The 16,072-nt window shown below is 31.2% G+C and overlaps 1 protein-coding gene across 1 annotated transcript in view; it reads left to right on the forward strand.

The window, feature by feature from the left end:
• The window catches only part of ITP (ion transport peptide), a 73,949-nt gene that overhangs the window by 30,411 nt on the left and 27,466 nt on the right, over positions 1-16,072 (forward strand). The gene's annotated exons all lie outside the window — the stretch shown is intronic.

Genomic DNA, 16,072 nt, shown 5'->3' on the forward strand with positions numbered 1-16,072 from the left:
ATAGATTGTGTGGTCGCATACAATATAGATGTTTCATGCATAACAAGAATGTCATGTGATTAGTTATTATTATTATATATTGCATACGTCACAACGCCACGTGTCTTTCTCTCGCTAATGCAAACAATACCATGTTTGGAATATTACATAAATACACATTGAATTAGTACAAGGTAAATAAATACATTGTTTAAAGTACAATCTTGATAGTTAGGCTTAGTAACACAATGTGTGTAGAGAGAAAGAGCACGAATAATTTTTATGGAAACGATGCAAGTGCATTATTTAAAAATATGAATTGTTCCCCGGCGGGTACAATTTGGGGGTCTTCAAGCGTAGATTGAATACCTTATAGGGAAGCGCGTACCATCTTAGACCACATCTCAGCTTAACATCAGGCGAGATTGTGGCCAAGCGCTTCCCCATCTACAATAAAATAGGCCCTTAATTTGATTTTCAAACTATTTTAACTATTGTATGCAATTCTGCAAGTGTCTTGAAGTATTCTAAGACGGAAGTACTTATTAAATAGAACAATCACAGTATCTAAGAATTCATAGCTATCTGGGTTTTTTACCAATGAAAAAATTGTTTGTCATGATTAGTATTGACTGACTTTCATGTCCGTGCTAATAACCTGTATTTTCTTTATTAGTTTTATTATTTGGTCATCCCTTGTCAAAGGAATTAAAAAAAGGGCGTTCGTGCCGAGCACACGTGTCAGAAGTGAAACTTCTTTGGCAAGATTCAAAGATAACAAAATCGTCGCCTTACTCCATGACGTGACGTTATTACCATGACACAAACTTAAAATTTTACTTTCATCGCGCCTAAAGAAGTTTCACTTCAATAAAATATCTTTGAAGTGATCGTTTCAGAAATTTAGTGGGTGTAAACATAGAACTTAAACCTAGGTTCAATATCCGAATCTCTGAAGATTAGATAAAATTTAATAAAACTCTCAGTCTGGTATACATATCAAATACGTGATAAATATCCCACTTGTCGTTAAAAACCATGAAACCATGGACAAGTGTTAATTTAACTTCAATCTTCAATAAGATTATTACACTTGCATTCATGACTCAAATAAAAAGTATTTGAGTCATTAAGGCAAGTGTAATAATACTCTAGATAAATTTTGGTCTATTCACATAACTGTTTTCATTTAATTTACCTACTTTCATAAAAAAGAATCCAAAATGTTCTTTTAGGAAAGACGATCGAGAATTACAATGCTCAGCAGAATTTTTCTACGCGCAATTTTAAAACATTTAAACCATTCAACAAATTTAGTTCACCCATTGCCTACTGATATCGACACTGCTATATCAATCGTGCGGGTATATTGCATCATTTAACGCCTCTCACTTTAAAAAATAGTTACCTAGATATACGCAATATACTAGCATTTTATTGAATGAAACAAGTGGAACTTGTAACTTCCCATGTTCCCATCTCAAGAATCTATTTATGAATTTAGTCACATTATCTTTTATCACGTTAACGCCTTTGAACCTAAGCTTTGAACTTAAACTCAAACATGTATTTATTTAACTAGACTTTTAGAATAGATACTTTCGAAACATCACAATATGTGTACATAATAATTATTTTTCTCCATTTGGAAAATAATTTTTCCAAAGAGAACCTAGGTTACAGTAGACACTTCTACCACTCGATCAAATGTTATTTTTTTCTATAAATATTATTTCTTGCTCTCCTTTTATTTCATCATCCCTTTTAATACATAATATGTACTTGGACATACGTGGCGTCTATTTACTTTATTTTCCTAACTTTTCCCCCAATTATTTAACCTGAAAAGGAAAATTCTTGTTTACAACTATTTGCCGCCTTTTACTTGCAGCACACATGCAGCCAAACAGCATTATCGCCATCTCACTCCCACACAAACAAATTTAATCATGCTATTTCACTTGCACCTGAATGGCATACAATTTAATTTTAATTTTAGTCTTATTAGTCATTGAGGAAAATATTTAGAACTAAAAATAAATTAAAGAACCATTTCACACACATACAGCACTAAAATACTAAGAATGACGATTCATTCTTTCGTTTCTTGTTGAGTCAGAAACTTGCGCCTGCGAGAGATTGTTAACTATATTTTTAATAGGTTGTGTAAATATTTACTCTTTTTTAACCAAAACTTTTTAAATATGTACATTCTTTTAGAATAATAAGAATTGGGAAAGTTTATTTTTAAGCACGAATAGAGGAAAAACTAAATCGGTGCGCCAACGCTCACAAGGTGTAATGGTGTAATACATATATAGAGAATATATGTATATTATACATATATTTGTTTAAGTTAATCCATTGAATAAACATATCTATAACTGATTTCTAACTATTGACTAATTTCCTGATCCATTAAGTTTCGTTATGTAAAATTTAAGTAACAATGTTTTTATTGCGAACTGAAACAAGGAGAAAATAGAACGATTAATGATTAATTAAGTTTAGATAAAGATGAAAATATTTTCGTCTGTTATCTATAAATTATCCAGACCTAGAAAATAATTTAAAATAAATATGCAATTATGCTTATCACTACATAGTATAAAACAAAGTCGCTTTCTCTGTCCCTATGTCCCTATGTATGCTTAAATCTTTAAAGCTACGCAACGGATTTTGATGCGGTTTTTTTTAATAGATAGAGTGATTCAAGAGGAAGGTTTTAGTATATAATTTATTATGTTTTAGACAAAGCGGGAAAAGCCGCGGGCGGAAAGCTAGTAAAGTTATAATCATCAACTTAACCAGATTTCCTTACTAAGAAATTATATCATACATATTTACAGTCGTAAAGACAAGCACATATAAATAATTTTATTGCATAATACGATGCAATAAAAGTTATAAATAGTATACACACTAACACTAAAATAAATATTTATATTTAAATCTGAGTTATTCTCAAAAGAGGTTAAGTAGGAAGGAGGAAACAACGTAGAACATGGCAGGAAGTGATTATTAATCTTTTTATAAACATAAAATTATGGGTTTATAATTGAATGGAAAATATGTTGTGGAATATTATGCCCTTAATGTGTCGGGTATTTTCTTGTATATCTCTACTTGTCTATACTTGTGTATTTATCTATAGGTACTAATAATTAAGAGGAAAAATTCTAGACATGTTAGAAGGTGGTATTTTTACGAACTGTATTGGCAGTTACTAGTGGGTAAGATTTTGATTTTTTTATTGGTTACATTTATATTGTTACTAGCTATGCCCCGCGGTTTTATCCGCATTGCTTCGCTCCTGTTGGTCTTAGCGTGATGATATTATAATATAGCCTTCTGCCTTCCTCGATAAATGGGCTATCTAACACCGATAGAATTTTTCTAATCGGAAATTAGTAGTTCCTGAGATTAGCGCGATCAAACAAACAAACTCTTCAGCTTTATAATATTAGTATAGATTAATTTATAATCAAACTGTTAATAACAATGTTAAAGGCCAGGACAATTTCCATTCAAAGTCTAGACGACCTAGAGCAATATTATGCAAACTTGTGTTCATAAAAGTTCGCCATATAAATTATCGTTTGTTTTATTTTTGCTACCATAGACAAATAATTTATTTATTAATACTTAGTAATAACTTCTAATTTATTTCTTTATCGATCGAAGCATGTCCGTTACAAACTTTTCTTTAAATAAGTTGAACTGGGCCCGTAGACAAAGTAACTATTAAAAAACGATAACGAAGTTAGAAAAGGAAAAATGTATGGGATTGACATTAGATAGACCACGTGATCTAACGCGGCGTATGTCAATCCCATACATTTTTGCCTTTTCTAACTTCGTTATCGTTTTTTAATTGTTACTTTGTCTAAGGCCCCTGTATTGACTTTTAAAACCCGTAAAAAGTCTCCCATCGTAAAATTACAATATAAATATTACGTTTGGATAAATAACACAAAATTTCCCAACAATATTTTGCGGATTGACTCAACCAGTCTTACATAATCTTGAAAATTATATAACATATAACTACACATAACAATAAATGAAAATAATATATCGTAATAATAAAAATGTTTAGGAAGTTTATTCACCCGCACGTAAATCTGAGGCTGTGACGTCACAGTATCATATTGTAACGTAATGATAACAGATAAAGTGATAACGCTATAAAATATAAACAATTGAAATAATCTGGGTTTAGTAAAAGACAATAATCGTTACGAGCAGAAGGTTTAATAATCTACACTAATATTATAAAGCTGAAGAGTTTGTTTGTTTGAACGCGCTAATCTCAGGAACTACTAATTTCCGATTAGAAAAAAAAATATAAAAAAAAGCTGAAGAGATTTTTTGGTGGAATGTGCTAATCTCAAGAACTAATGGTTCGAATTGTAAATTTTTTTTAGGTTACTGTCTTTTAAAATGCTGTAAAAGCGGGAAAATATTCCTTTCGAGTGCACGAAGACGCGAGACGAAGAGCTCCGTCACGCTGGAACCCGCTTTAAAAAAAACCTTACTTTTTTTCAGCCTATTTTACCTACAAACGATGCTAATAAATGTAGTATAGGTCAATTTTTTGTAGTCTTATTAGTTACTTAGAAAACATCATTGATATCGTTCGAAGTAAAAAATATACATTATAGCGTGTTCATTAGTTTTGGAATGGGTTCCAAATTGATTGTAGTTTATTGTAGTGGCAAGAAAATTCTTTATTTGCGTTGTTTTATCTCAAATTATTGCAAGAAGGTCACAATAACAAGATTTTAAAAAATAAATAACACTTGTTCAAAAACTACAAACGATGCCAATAAATGTAGTATAGGTCAATTTTTTGTAGTCTTATTAGTTACTTAGAAAACATCATTGATATCGTTCGAAGTAAAAAATATAAATAATAGCGTGTTGATTAGTTTTGGAATGGGTTCCAAATTGATTGTAGTTTATTGTAGTGGCAAGAAAATTCTTTATTTGCGTTGTTTTATCTCAAATTATTGCAAGAAGGTCACAATAACGAGATTTTAAAAAATAAATAACACTTGTTCAAAAACTACAAACGATGCCAATAAATGTAGTATAGGTCAATTTTTTGTAGTCTTATTAGTTACTTAGAAAACATCATTGATATCGTTCGAAGTAAAAAATATAAATAATAGCGTGTTGATTAGTTTTGGAATGGGTTCCAAATTGATTGTAGTTTATTGTAGTGGCAAGAAAATTTTTTATTTGCGTTGTTTCATCTCAAATTATTGCAAGAAGGTCACAATAACGAGATTTTAAAAAATAAATAACACTTGTTCAAAAACTACAAACAATGTAGTTGATTGTAGCTAAACTCATATGTATGCCAATAAATGTAGTATAGGTCAATTTTTTGTAGTCTTATTCGTTACTTAGAAAACATCATTGATATCGTTCGAAGTAAAAAATATAAATAATAGCGTGTTGATTAGTTTTGGAATGGGTTCCAAATTGATTGTAGTTTATTGTAGTGGCAAGAAAATTTTTTATTTGCGTTGTTTCATCTCAAATTATTGCAAGAAGGTCACAATAACGAGATTTTAAAAAATAAATAACACTTGTTCAAAAACTACAAACAATGTACATAGTTGATTGTAGCTAAACTCATATGTATGCCAATAAATGTAGTATAGGTCAATTTTTTGTAGTCTTATTAGTTACTTAGAAAACATCATTGATATCGTTCGAAGTAAAAAATATAAATAATAGCGTGTTGATTAGTTTTGGAATGGGTTCCAAATTGATTGTAGTTTATTGTAGTGGCAAGAAAATTCTTTATTTGCGTTGTTTTATCTCAAATTATTGCAAGAAGGTCACAATAACAAGATTTTAAAAAATAAATAACACTTGTTCAAAAACTACAAACGATGCCAATAAATGTAGTATAGGTCAATTATTTGTAGTCTTATTAGTTACTTAGAAAACATCATTGATATCGTTCGAAGTAAAAAATATAAATAATAGCGTGTTGATTAGTTTTGGAATGGGTTCCAAATTGATTGTAGTTTATTGTAGTGGCAAGAAAATTCTTTATTTGCGTTGTTTTATCTCAAATTATTGCAAGAAGGTCACAATAACAAGATTTTAAAAAATAAATAACACTTGTTCAAAAACTACAAACGATGCCAATAAATGTAGTATAGGTCAATTTTTTGTAGTCTTATTAGTTACTTAGAAAACATCATTGATATCGTTCGAAGTAAAAAATATAAATAATAGCGTGTTGATTAGTTTTGGAATGGGTTCCAAATTGATTGTAGTTTATTGTAGTGGCAAGAAAATTCTTTATTTGCGTTGTTTTATCTCGAATTATTGCAAGAAGGTCACAATAACAAGATTTTAAAAAATAAATAACACTTGTTCAAAAACTACAAACGATGCCAATAAATGTAGTATAGGTCAATTTTTTGTAGTCTTATTAGTTACTTAGAAAACATCATTGATATCGTTCGAAGTAAAAAATATAAATAATAGCGTGTTGATTAGTTTTGGAATGGGTTCCAAATTGATTGTAGTTTATTGTAGTGGCAAGAAAATTCTTTATTTGCGTTGTTTTATCTCAAATTATTGCAAGAAGGTCACAATAACAAGATTTTAAAAAATAAATAACACTTGTTCAAAAACTACAAACGATGCCAATAAATGTAGTATAGGTCAATTTTTTGTAGTCTTATTAGTTACTTAGAAAACATCATTGATATCGTTCGAAGTAAAAAATATAAATAATAGCGTGTTGATTAGTTTTGGAATGGGTTCCAAATTGATTGTAGTTTATTGTAGTGGCAAGAAAATTCTTTATTTGCGTTGTTTTATCTCAAATTATTGCAAGAAGGTCACAATAACAAGATTTAAAAAAATAAATAACACTTGTTCAAAAACTACAAACGATGCCAATAAATGTAGTATAGGTCAATTTTTTGTAGTCTTATAAGTTACTTAGAAAACATCATTGATATCGTTCGAAGTAAAAAATATAAATAATAGCGTTTTGATTAGTTTTGGAATGGGTTCCAAATTGATTGTAGTTTATTGTAGTGGCAAGAAAATTCTTTATTTGCGTTGTTTTATCTCAAATTATTGCAAGAAGGTCACACTAACAAGATTTTAAAAAATAAATAACACTTGTTCAAAAACTACAAACGATAGATTGGTTTTTGAGATTGCAATTTCGATCCACGGATTGTTTATTGGCACACTTAACTTAAAATCCGGATCACATTTTCGATCGAAAATCTGCAGATATTAGATTGGATTGAATATTAATTTCGGCCGTAAGTAACTAATAAGACTACAACAAATTGACCTATACTACATTCATCAGCATCGTTTGTAGATAAAAATAAATAAAAAAGAAATATTTTTTTGCTCTTGAATCACTATAAACGCAGTATAAGGCTTTCGATGAACCAATTTTTAGTCTTCAAAAAGCTCCAGTTTATAAAATCGTTTGTAGTATACGATCCTTCAACTGTATCGTAGCTGTTGTTAAAAATACTAACAATTACTCTCTGATTATTGATTAACAATTTTCAATTATCAAAAAGTTTTACACTTTCAGAAATTATAATTAAAAATTCAACTCATTTGCAGCTCAAGTTTTCAATACTTACGAAAGTCCGTGTATAGTTGGCTGTCATTATTTTTTAATACGAAAAACAGCACATACTTGTAAGTCCAACGATTTTGAATTTATATTTTGAGGTATAATCGATGCTACATTTACTGTAGGCACTATAGCACAGATTAGAGAATAGTTACTTCGTAACAGATACATCACTCCCATACAAAAGCTAAAATACCTACGCTATATTTACCTACAAAATGCGCCGCAACTCGGCTGCAGTAAGAAATGTACTCTACGAACACGCACCGAGAAGCGAGTTTCCCGCGCACGCCGCGTGATTGCGTCATCAAACGAAAACTTTAGGGTTGTACCGAGCGCGTAAAGTAAACACAGAGTTGCTGAAACACTTAATTTTTTTATTGTTAATTATATTTGTTACATTATACAATAAAAAAAATGAAATCTTATTGATAGTAGTTGTTTCCTTCGGTTTCACCCGCGTGGACCCGCTATATGTGTCTCCTGGATAAAAAGTAGCCTGGTAGGTTTGTTCCTGTTTAGGCAATTGAAAAAAGACAATTCCTTGTTATTCACTCTTGAACTCCGACACCCGTCCACATCGCAATAACCGGGCATCTTGGTAGCGAGCGCGGGAATCGTGACGCGGCGTGCGCAGTCTCGCGTGTGCCAACCAACTGCCGCTTGGGTCGGTACCGACCTACTGTGCGGTAGGCACTTATAGCGCGACCTTGAGCGAGTGACGGAGGCCTGACTATAGTAACTGTAAACTTGTGTACGCACGCTTATATTTAATCGGTAATGTCCATATACATATAAAGGTATGCTGTCGGAAGACAAACTGTGAAACTACGAACGATTTCCTTTTCTATTTTCTAACGTCTTAAAATGTATCACTCTATCAAACACTAAGTAGATTTATTCATTCGCACTTATAATCAGTAATAAGCAAGACATACAAATATAAAGGTACTGTGACAATTGTTCATATCGTTTGTAGTTTTTATGCCAGTGTCATTTTATTATACCACTACAATTTGGCTAGTTTTATCTGATTTTTCTTGAAGTTATTTTAGAGGATAAATTATTTTACCAGTACTACAATAAACGATAAATGACAATATTAATTCCAATTTTTTATATTGCACTATTTTGAGTTTTTTTTTCGTTTCGGATGGAATTTATCCATTATTTCATTTTAATTACTTTTGTCGTCTCAGCAGTTTCGGATTATTAAGTGACTTTGTAACATTGAACAGCAAACTACTGAACATTAAAGATATCCAACTCTTTTTTTTTTAACATATATCATGTGCAATTTAATGTACACTAAATAACGAAACTCCCACACGCATACACAAACACGCACGTGTGCGAAGATGTATGTATGAGCATGAATATTTTTTTTTCTAAAACTACAAACGACACGAAATCCAAGGCTCATAATTGTTTTGAATATATGTATTAACTTATTGAACACTAAATTTTTTGTTTTTTATTGCTTACAGGGGTTCAGCAGCCACTACAAACATATGAGTTTAGCTACAATCAACTACATTGTTTGTAGTTTTTGAACAAGTGTTATTTATTTTTTTAAATCTCGTTATTGTGACCTTCTTGCAATAATTTGAGATGAAACAACGCAAATAAAAAATTTTCTTGCCACTACAATAAACTACAATCAATTTGGAACCCATTCCAAAACTAATCAACACGCTATTATTTATATTTTTTACTTCGAACGATATCAATGATGTTTTCTAAGTAACTAATAAGACTACAAAAAATTGACCTATACTACATTTATTGGCATCGTTTGTAGTTTTTGAACAAGTGTTATTTATTTTTTAAAATCTTGTTATTGTGACCTTCTTGCAATAATTTGAGATAAAACAACGCAAATAAAGAATTTTCTTGCCACTACAATAAACTACAATCAATTTGGAACCCATTCCAAAACTAATCAACACGCTATTATTTATATTTTTTACTTCGAACGATATCAATGATGTTTTCTAAGTAACTAATAAGACTACAAAAAATTGACCTATACTACATTTATTGGCATCGTTTGTAGTTTTTGAATAAGTGTTATTTATTTTTTAAAATCTTGTTATTGTGACCTTCTTGCAATAATTTGAGATAAAACAACGCAAATAAAGAATTTTCTTGCCACTACAATAAACTACAATCAATTCGGAACCCATTCCAAAACTAATGAACACGCTATTATTTATATTTTTTACTTCGAACGATATCAATGATGTTTTCTAAGTAACTAATAAGACTACAAAAAATTGACCTATACTACATTTATTAGCATCGTTTGTAGGTAAAATAGGCTGAAAAAAAGTAAGGTTTTTTTTAAAGCGGGTTCCAGCGTGACGGAGCTGAGACGAAGTTGGATGTGTCAGATCATTGTCAGATAGATGTATTATACTAAGGACCGATTTTTCAATGCTTGGATAAAACTTATCCGTCCAATAAAGTATCACACGATAATATTAAAATGTCACGTAAACTGTCAAATACGGGCAATTAGAATACGTTTTTAAAATGGTAGTTTTATACATTATTCGACGAATAAGTTTTATCCAAGCATTGAAAAATCGGCCCGACGCGGACGCTTATTTCTGTATGTTGTTTGAAGATCATATATAATAATATGTTCAACTTCAATTTTGATTTATTGCGAGTAAGAATACCTATTCTGTATTGTTCACTTAACTTGTTGTAGTTTTAATATGTTTATTATAATTTATTGACACGATCGTAACCAGAGCCGGACTAAGGCGGGGGGTCTGAATACTTAATAATTTCAACGGAGCCCCACTCGATTGGTGAACTTTTAACTTTAAATGTGTACTGTTTCTTATACCTATTAAAGTTTTATCTCGCAAGTTTTACAAGTTACCTTATTACATCATACCTATTTGTTGCAATACTGTGGGAATAAAGTGTAGTGCAAATGTATTTATAAAATAATTACCTAGAACTTCACTGCAAATATAGGGCAGTTATTATATTCGCACATGTGAGCATGCGTCAAACAAGCTTACACAGAATCAAGGATAACAGATACACAATTATGAACAACCACAGATAACATTAATAACTTTTTGTGAGTGACATGCGTCAAAAATTACAAGGAAATAATTATTGAGCTTGTATTTCCCGTTCGCCATTATTGAAGGATGTAAACTAAGATAAATTGGAAATCTAGATAACGCGCAGCACTATTAATTCAACCTTTTTAATGTAGTATTCCTGTAATTCAAGATGGACGTCATTTATTGCACAACGTCACTTGTTACGTCTCTTTTTGTTTCCCGCTATAGCTGCTCGACCCGGTTTCGTCCGGGTTGATCTGGATAAAAAAAATATAATAAATTAAAGACTTAAATAATAATAAGGTTTCTACATATATACTACAATACATGTACCTATTTTTTGGAGTATTTCGAACAAATAAAAAATTTTACTTTCCTCTTATATTAGCCTACATACCTTTATAGAAAAGCACAAAATCTTGCCGCGCTTTTTATAGACGTCAACATTGTCATGATATAAATTTATGGAGCAATATAAAAATATCAAAGTTCAATAAGGTTCAATAATATTTTTATAATCAACCAGCGGTCCACCCCGGCTTCGCCCGTGGTACATGTTTACATTTTCTCTCCATAAGAACCATCTTCGTACTTCAAGGAATATTACCTATAATTCATATTTTATAAAGCTGTACATAACTGTTTCACTTTTAAACAAAATGTAGAGCGTTCTTAAAAATAACTCCCTATAAATAAACATAATATGCCTTTTTAATCCACATTAAATAAGAGGAAAACCGTAAATAATTATTTTCCATAAAAGTAAAATACATCGCATAATATGGTTGGTTTGTATTTTATGAATTAAATTACATATTTTTGAATGTGTTTTTTCATTAAGCCTGTACAGAAGTTATGTTCATGTTTTGTTTAAAATTTTGCGTATTCACCTAATTTTATGGAAGATCATTGCAATCCAAATTGGAATTCGCAGTCATCCTCGCACCTTAATTCACACTTATTTTACAGTTTACATAAATAAATCTAAATTGAAAAAAATGTTAAAAAAAGACGGGTTGCACTCCGGGAGTGCCGGCAGAAGTGAATACTTGATTATTAACGTTCAGCATGTTTGATATTTTGGAATGGTATCCGTCTTACGCTGCATGGAATTTAAGGGCTAAAAAAAAGTCCGAAATAAATGAAACTCATAAGGTAAATAACTATGAGTTGTAAAATTTAAATTCTATATTTCCTTCCTCCTTTTACAGCCATGGGAATAAAGATTTGACACTTTCGGTCAATGAACAATCAAATCATGCATAGGTATCACGTGGGTCACTGGGTATCACAGGTTTATATTATATTGTATTTCTCTGACAAATGTCATAAAATAATTGAAAAAAATTTAAATTAATTTTAAATTTTTTCAAATGAAACTTCTTTAGGCGCGTTGAGAGTAAAATTCCAAGGTCGCGTCATGGCAATACCGTCACGTCAGAATAAGACGACGATTTTATCTTTAAATCTCGTCAAAGAAGTTTCACTTCTGACACGTATAGATACTCGGCACACACGCTCTTTTGTTAGACATTATGGTCCTGAGGACCGTATAACAAAATTTCTTGCTATAAGCAACAAAAAAAGTCGCGAATTCGCGCCGCGGAAACGGAAGTTCCAGTGACGCATGACATCCATCAGATTTGACTTAACACTAAGCGCATAACATAGTTAATTATTTAATAATACCACAAAGATAAGGTCAATATCCTCTATACATTTGTACTTATTGGCGCGACAAGATACAAACTTAAACGCTTTGTAGTTTTTTCAATGAATTCTTGGTATATCTTCTTTATATATAAAAATGAATCGCAAAATGTGTTGGTAAGCGCATAACTCGAGAACGGCTGAACCGATTTCGATAATTCTTTTCTTATTATATTCCTTGAAGTACGAGGATGGTTTTTATGTAGAGAAAACGTAAATATGTGCCACGGGCGAAGCCGGGGCGGACCGCTAGTTAATAATAGATTTGAGAGAGAGGTTTATTAATAATGTGCCAATTATTTAGTTGTAATTGTATGCTATGACACCAATACCGGATCTTACATAAAATAACTTTTTTCAATCAGGCATCGGATCATTTATTATTAGAATCTGTGATTAGAATATCTTTATATTTTTAAATATTATTTGAAGACAGTGTTTAAGTAGTTTACACATTGATAAACTTATATTTTATACTGAATTCATGAATACACGGCTTAATTTAAAAATAATAAGCGCTATTATGTAAAACCCACCCTGACAACTCTAGGCTCTATGATAAGGTAATAAGGTGTAATAAATCTCAACCTTTTAGATATAATTACATTTTCCAAGAGTTTTTCTTCGTCGTGTTTGATTACTTCATCAATTTATACTTTTTATTGAAAAATAAATTGATATACTTAGTTACTCAAAGTAATTTTCAAAAGTCAAAGTTTCAAGATATTTTTCTTGCGATAAAATAAAAAGAAAGAGGTAATTTATCCGTGAAAACACGTATTATTAAGTTTTTACCAATATTATCTTTGTATGAAAAGTTACCTCTATATTTTCATTATTATATATTTATTCTATTTCACACTCTTACTACAAATACGCCTTCAAAATAAAAAAAAAATTTTCTTGAAAAAGAACATCGACTCTCCTACTAAAAAAATCTAAAAAATATATTTTATCTACGTAGTCCATTGAATAAAAAGTTCTAGAGTGCGTGAGTTAGTAACGTAAGATGTTTCTTCGGAAACATGTCAAGAGTCCCTAGGTAATAAACATACTAAAACCCCGGGCCACTAGGAGGAGCCCCGGAGTGGGGGGAGGGGGAAAATGGGTCCATTTTTTCATTTTTCGCTTAAATCTCAAAAACGGTACATGTTAGAGAAAAACTTTCAAGGAAAAGTTGAAAGGCCATAAAATTATCTACAAGTTGTACCTGAATCATTTTTTCCTATATCCTACCGTTTCTGAGTTATACGCAGTAAAACATGATTTTGGCTCAAACAATTTCCACATCAATCGATCAAAAAATATTTCTTTCTTCCAAAAAACTCAAAAGTGCAACTTGTGACCGGTACTGATAGATTGCTCTTAATTAGGTCTATAATTGGTAAAATAAACACATTCCTTCATGGAAGCCTTTAGGAGGAATCGATTGTCAAAATATTATATTATGGTAGTTTGAGTTACTGAACTTGATCTTTTTATTTTTTTCTTCCAAAAAACTCATAAGTGCAACTTGTGACCGGTACAGATAGATTGCTCATAATTGGGTCTATCATTGATAAAAATACCAGATTCCAACACGGAGGCGTTTACGGGGAATTGAATTTTATTAGGGTAGTTACGATACTTGAACTTTTTATTTTTTTTCTCCAAAAAAACTCAAAAGTGCAACTTGTGACCAATACTGATAGATTGCTCTTATTTAGGTCTATAATTAGTAAAATAAACACATTCCTCCATGGAAGCCTTTAGGAGGAATCGATTTTCAAAATACTATATTAGGGTAGTTTGAGTTACTGAACTTGATCTTTTTATTTTTTTCTTCCAAAAAACTCAAAAGTGCAACTTGTGACTGGTACTGTTAGATTGCTCTTAATTAGGTCTATAATTGGTAAAATAAACACATTCCTCCATGGAAGCCTTTAGGAGGAATCGATTGTCAAAATACTATATTAGGGTAGTTTGAGTTACTGAACTTGATCTTTTTATTTTTTTCTTCCAAAAAACTCATAAGTGCAACTTGTGACCGGTACAGATAGATTGCTCATAATTGGGTCTATCATTGATAAAAATACCAGATTCCAACACGGAGGCGTTTACGGGGAATTGAATTTTATTAGGGTAGTTACGATACTTGAACTTTTTATTTTTTTTCTCCAAAAAAACTCAAAAGTGCAACTTGTGACCAATACTGATAGATTGCTCTTATTTAGGTCTATAATTAGTAAAATAAACACATTCCTCCATGGAAGCCTTTAGGAGGAATCGATTTTCAAAATACTATATTAGGGTAGTTTGAGTTACTGAACTTGATCTTTTTATTTTTTTCTTCCAAAAAACTCAAAAGTGCAACTTGTGACTGGTACTGTTAGATTGCTCTTAATTAGGTCTATAATTGGTAAAATAAACACATTCATCCATGGAAGCCTTTAGGAGGAATCGATTGTCAAAATACTATATTAGGGTAGTTTGAGTTACTGAACTTGATCTTTTTATTTTTTTCTTCCAAAAAACTCAAAAGTGCAACTTGTGACCGGTACAAATAGATTGCTCATAATTAGGTCTATCATTGATAAAAATACTAGATTCCACCATGGAGGCGTTTACGGGGAATTGAATTTTATTAGGGTAGATACGATACTTGAACTTTTTATTTTTTTTCTTCCAAAAAAACTCAAAAGTGCAACTTGTGACCGGTACCGATAGATTGCTCATAATTAGGTCTATCATTGATAAAAAAACCAGATTCTACCATGGAGGCCTTTAGGAGGTATTGAATTTTATTAGGGTAGTTACGATACATGAACTTTTTAACTAACTACCCTAATAAAATTCAATTCCCCGTAAACGCATCCATGGTGGAATCTGGTATTTTTATCAATGATAGACCTAATTATGAGCAATCTATCTGTACCGGTCACAAGTTGCACTTTTGAGCTTTTTGGAAGAAAAAAAATAAAAAGTTCATGTATCGTAACTACCCTGATAAAATTCAATTCCCCGTAAACGCCTCCGTGGTGGAATCTGGTATTTTTAGCAATGATAGACCTAATTATGAGCAATCTATCTGTACTGGTCACAAGTTGCACTTTTGAGTTTTTTGGAAGAAAAAAATAAAAAGATCAAGTTCAGTAACTCAAACTGCCCTAATATAATATTTTGACAATCGATTCCTCCTAAAGGCTTCCATGGAGGAATGTGTTTATTTTACCAATTATAGAACTAATTAAGAGCAATCTATCAGTACTGGTCACAAGTTGCACATTTGAGTTTTTTGGAAGAAAGAAATATTTTTTGATCGATTGATGTTGAAATTGTTTGAGCCAAAATCATGTTTTACTGCGTATAACTCAGAAACGGTAGGATATAGGAAAAAATGATTCAGGTACAACTTGTAGATAATTTTATGGCCTTTCAATTTTTCCTTGAAAGTTTTTCTCTAACATGTACCGTTTTTGAGATTTAAGCGAAAAATGAAAAAATGGACCCATTTCCCCCCTCCCCCCACTCCGGGGCTCTTCCTAGTGGCCCGGGGTTTTAGTATGTTTATTACCTAGGGACTCTTGACATGTTTCCGAAGAAACATCTTACGTTACTAACTCACGCACTCTAGACCCCCCTTGGAGGGACTCATTCAATGGACTAACGAAAA

The sequence above is a fragment of the Colias eurytheme genome, chromosome 16, assembly GCF_061535395.1.
Source record: "Colias eurytheme isolate Ceu_HAF_F1 chromosome 16, ilColEury1 Martin Lab GWU primary, whole genome shotgun sequence".
Lineage (NCBI taxonomy): Eukaryota > Metazoa > Arthropoda > Insecta > Lepidoptera > Pieridae > Colias > Colias eurytheme.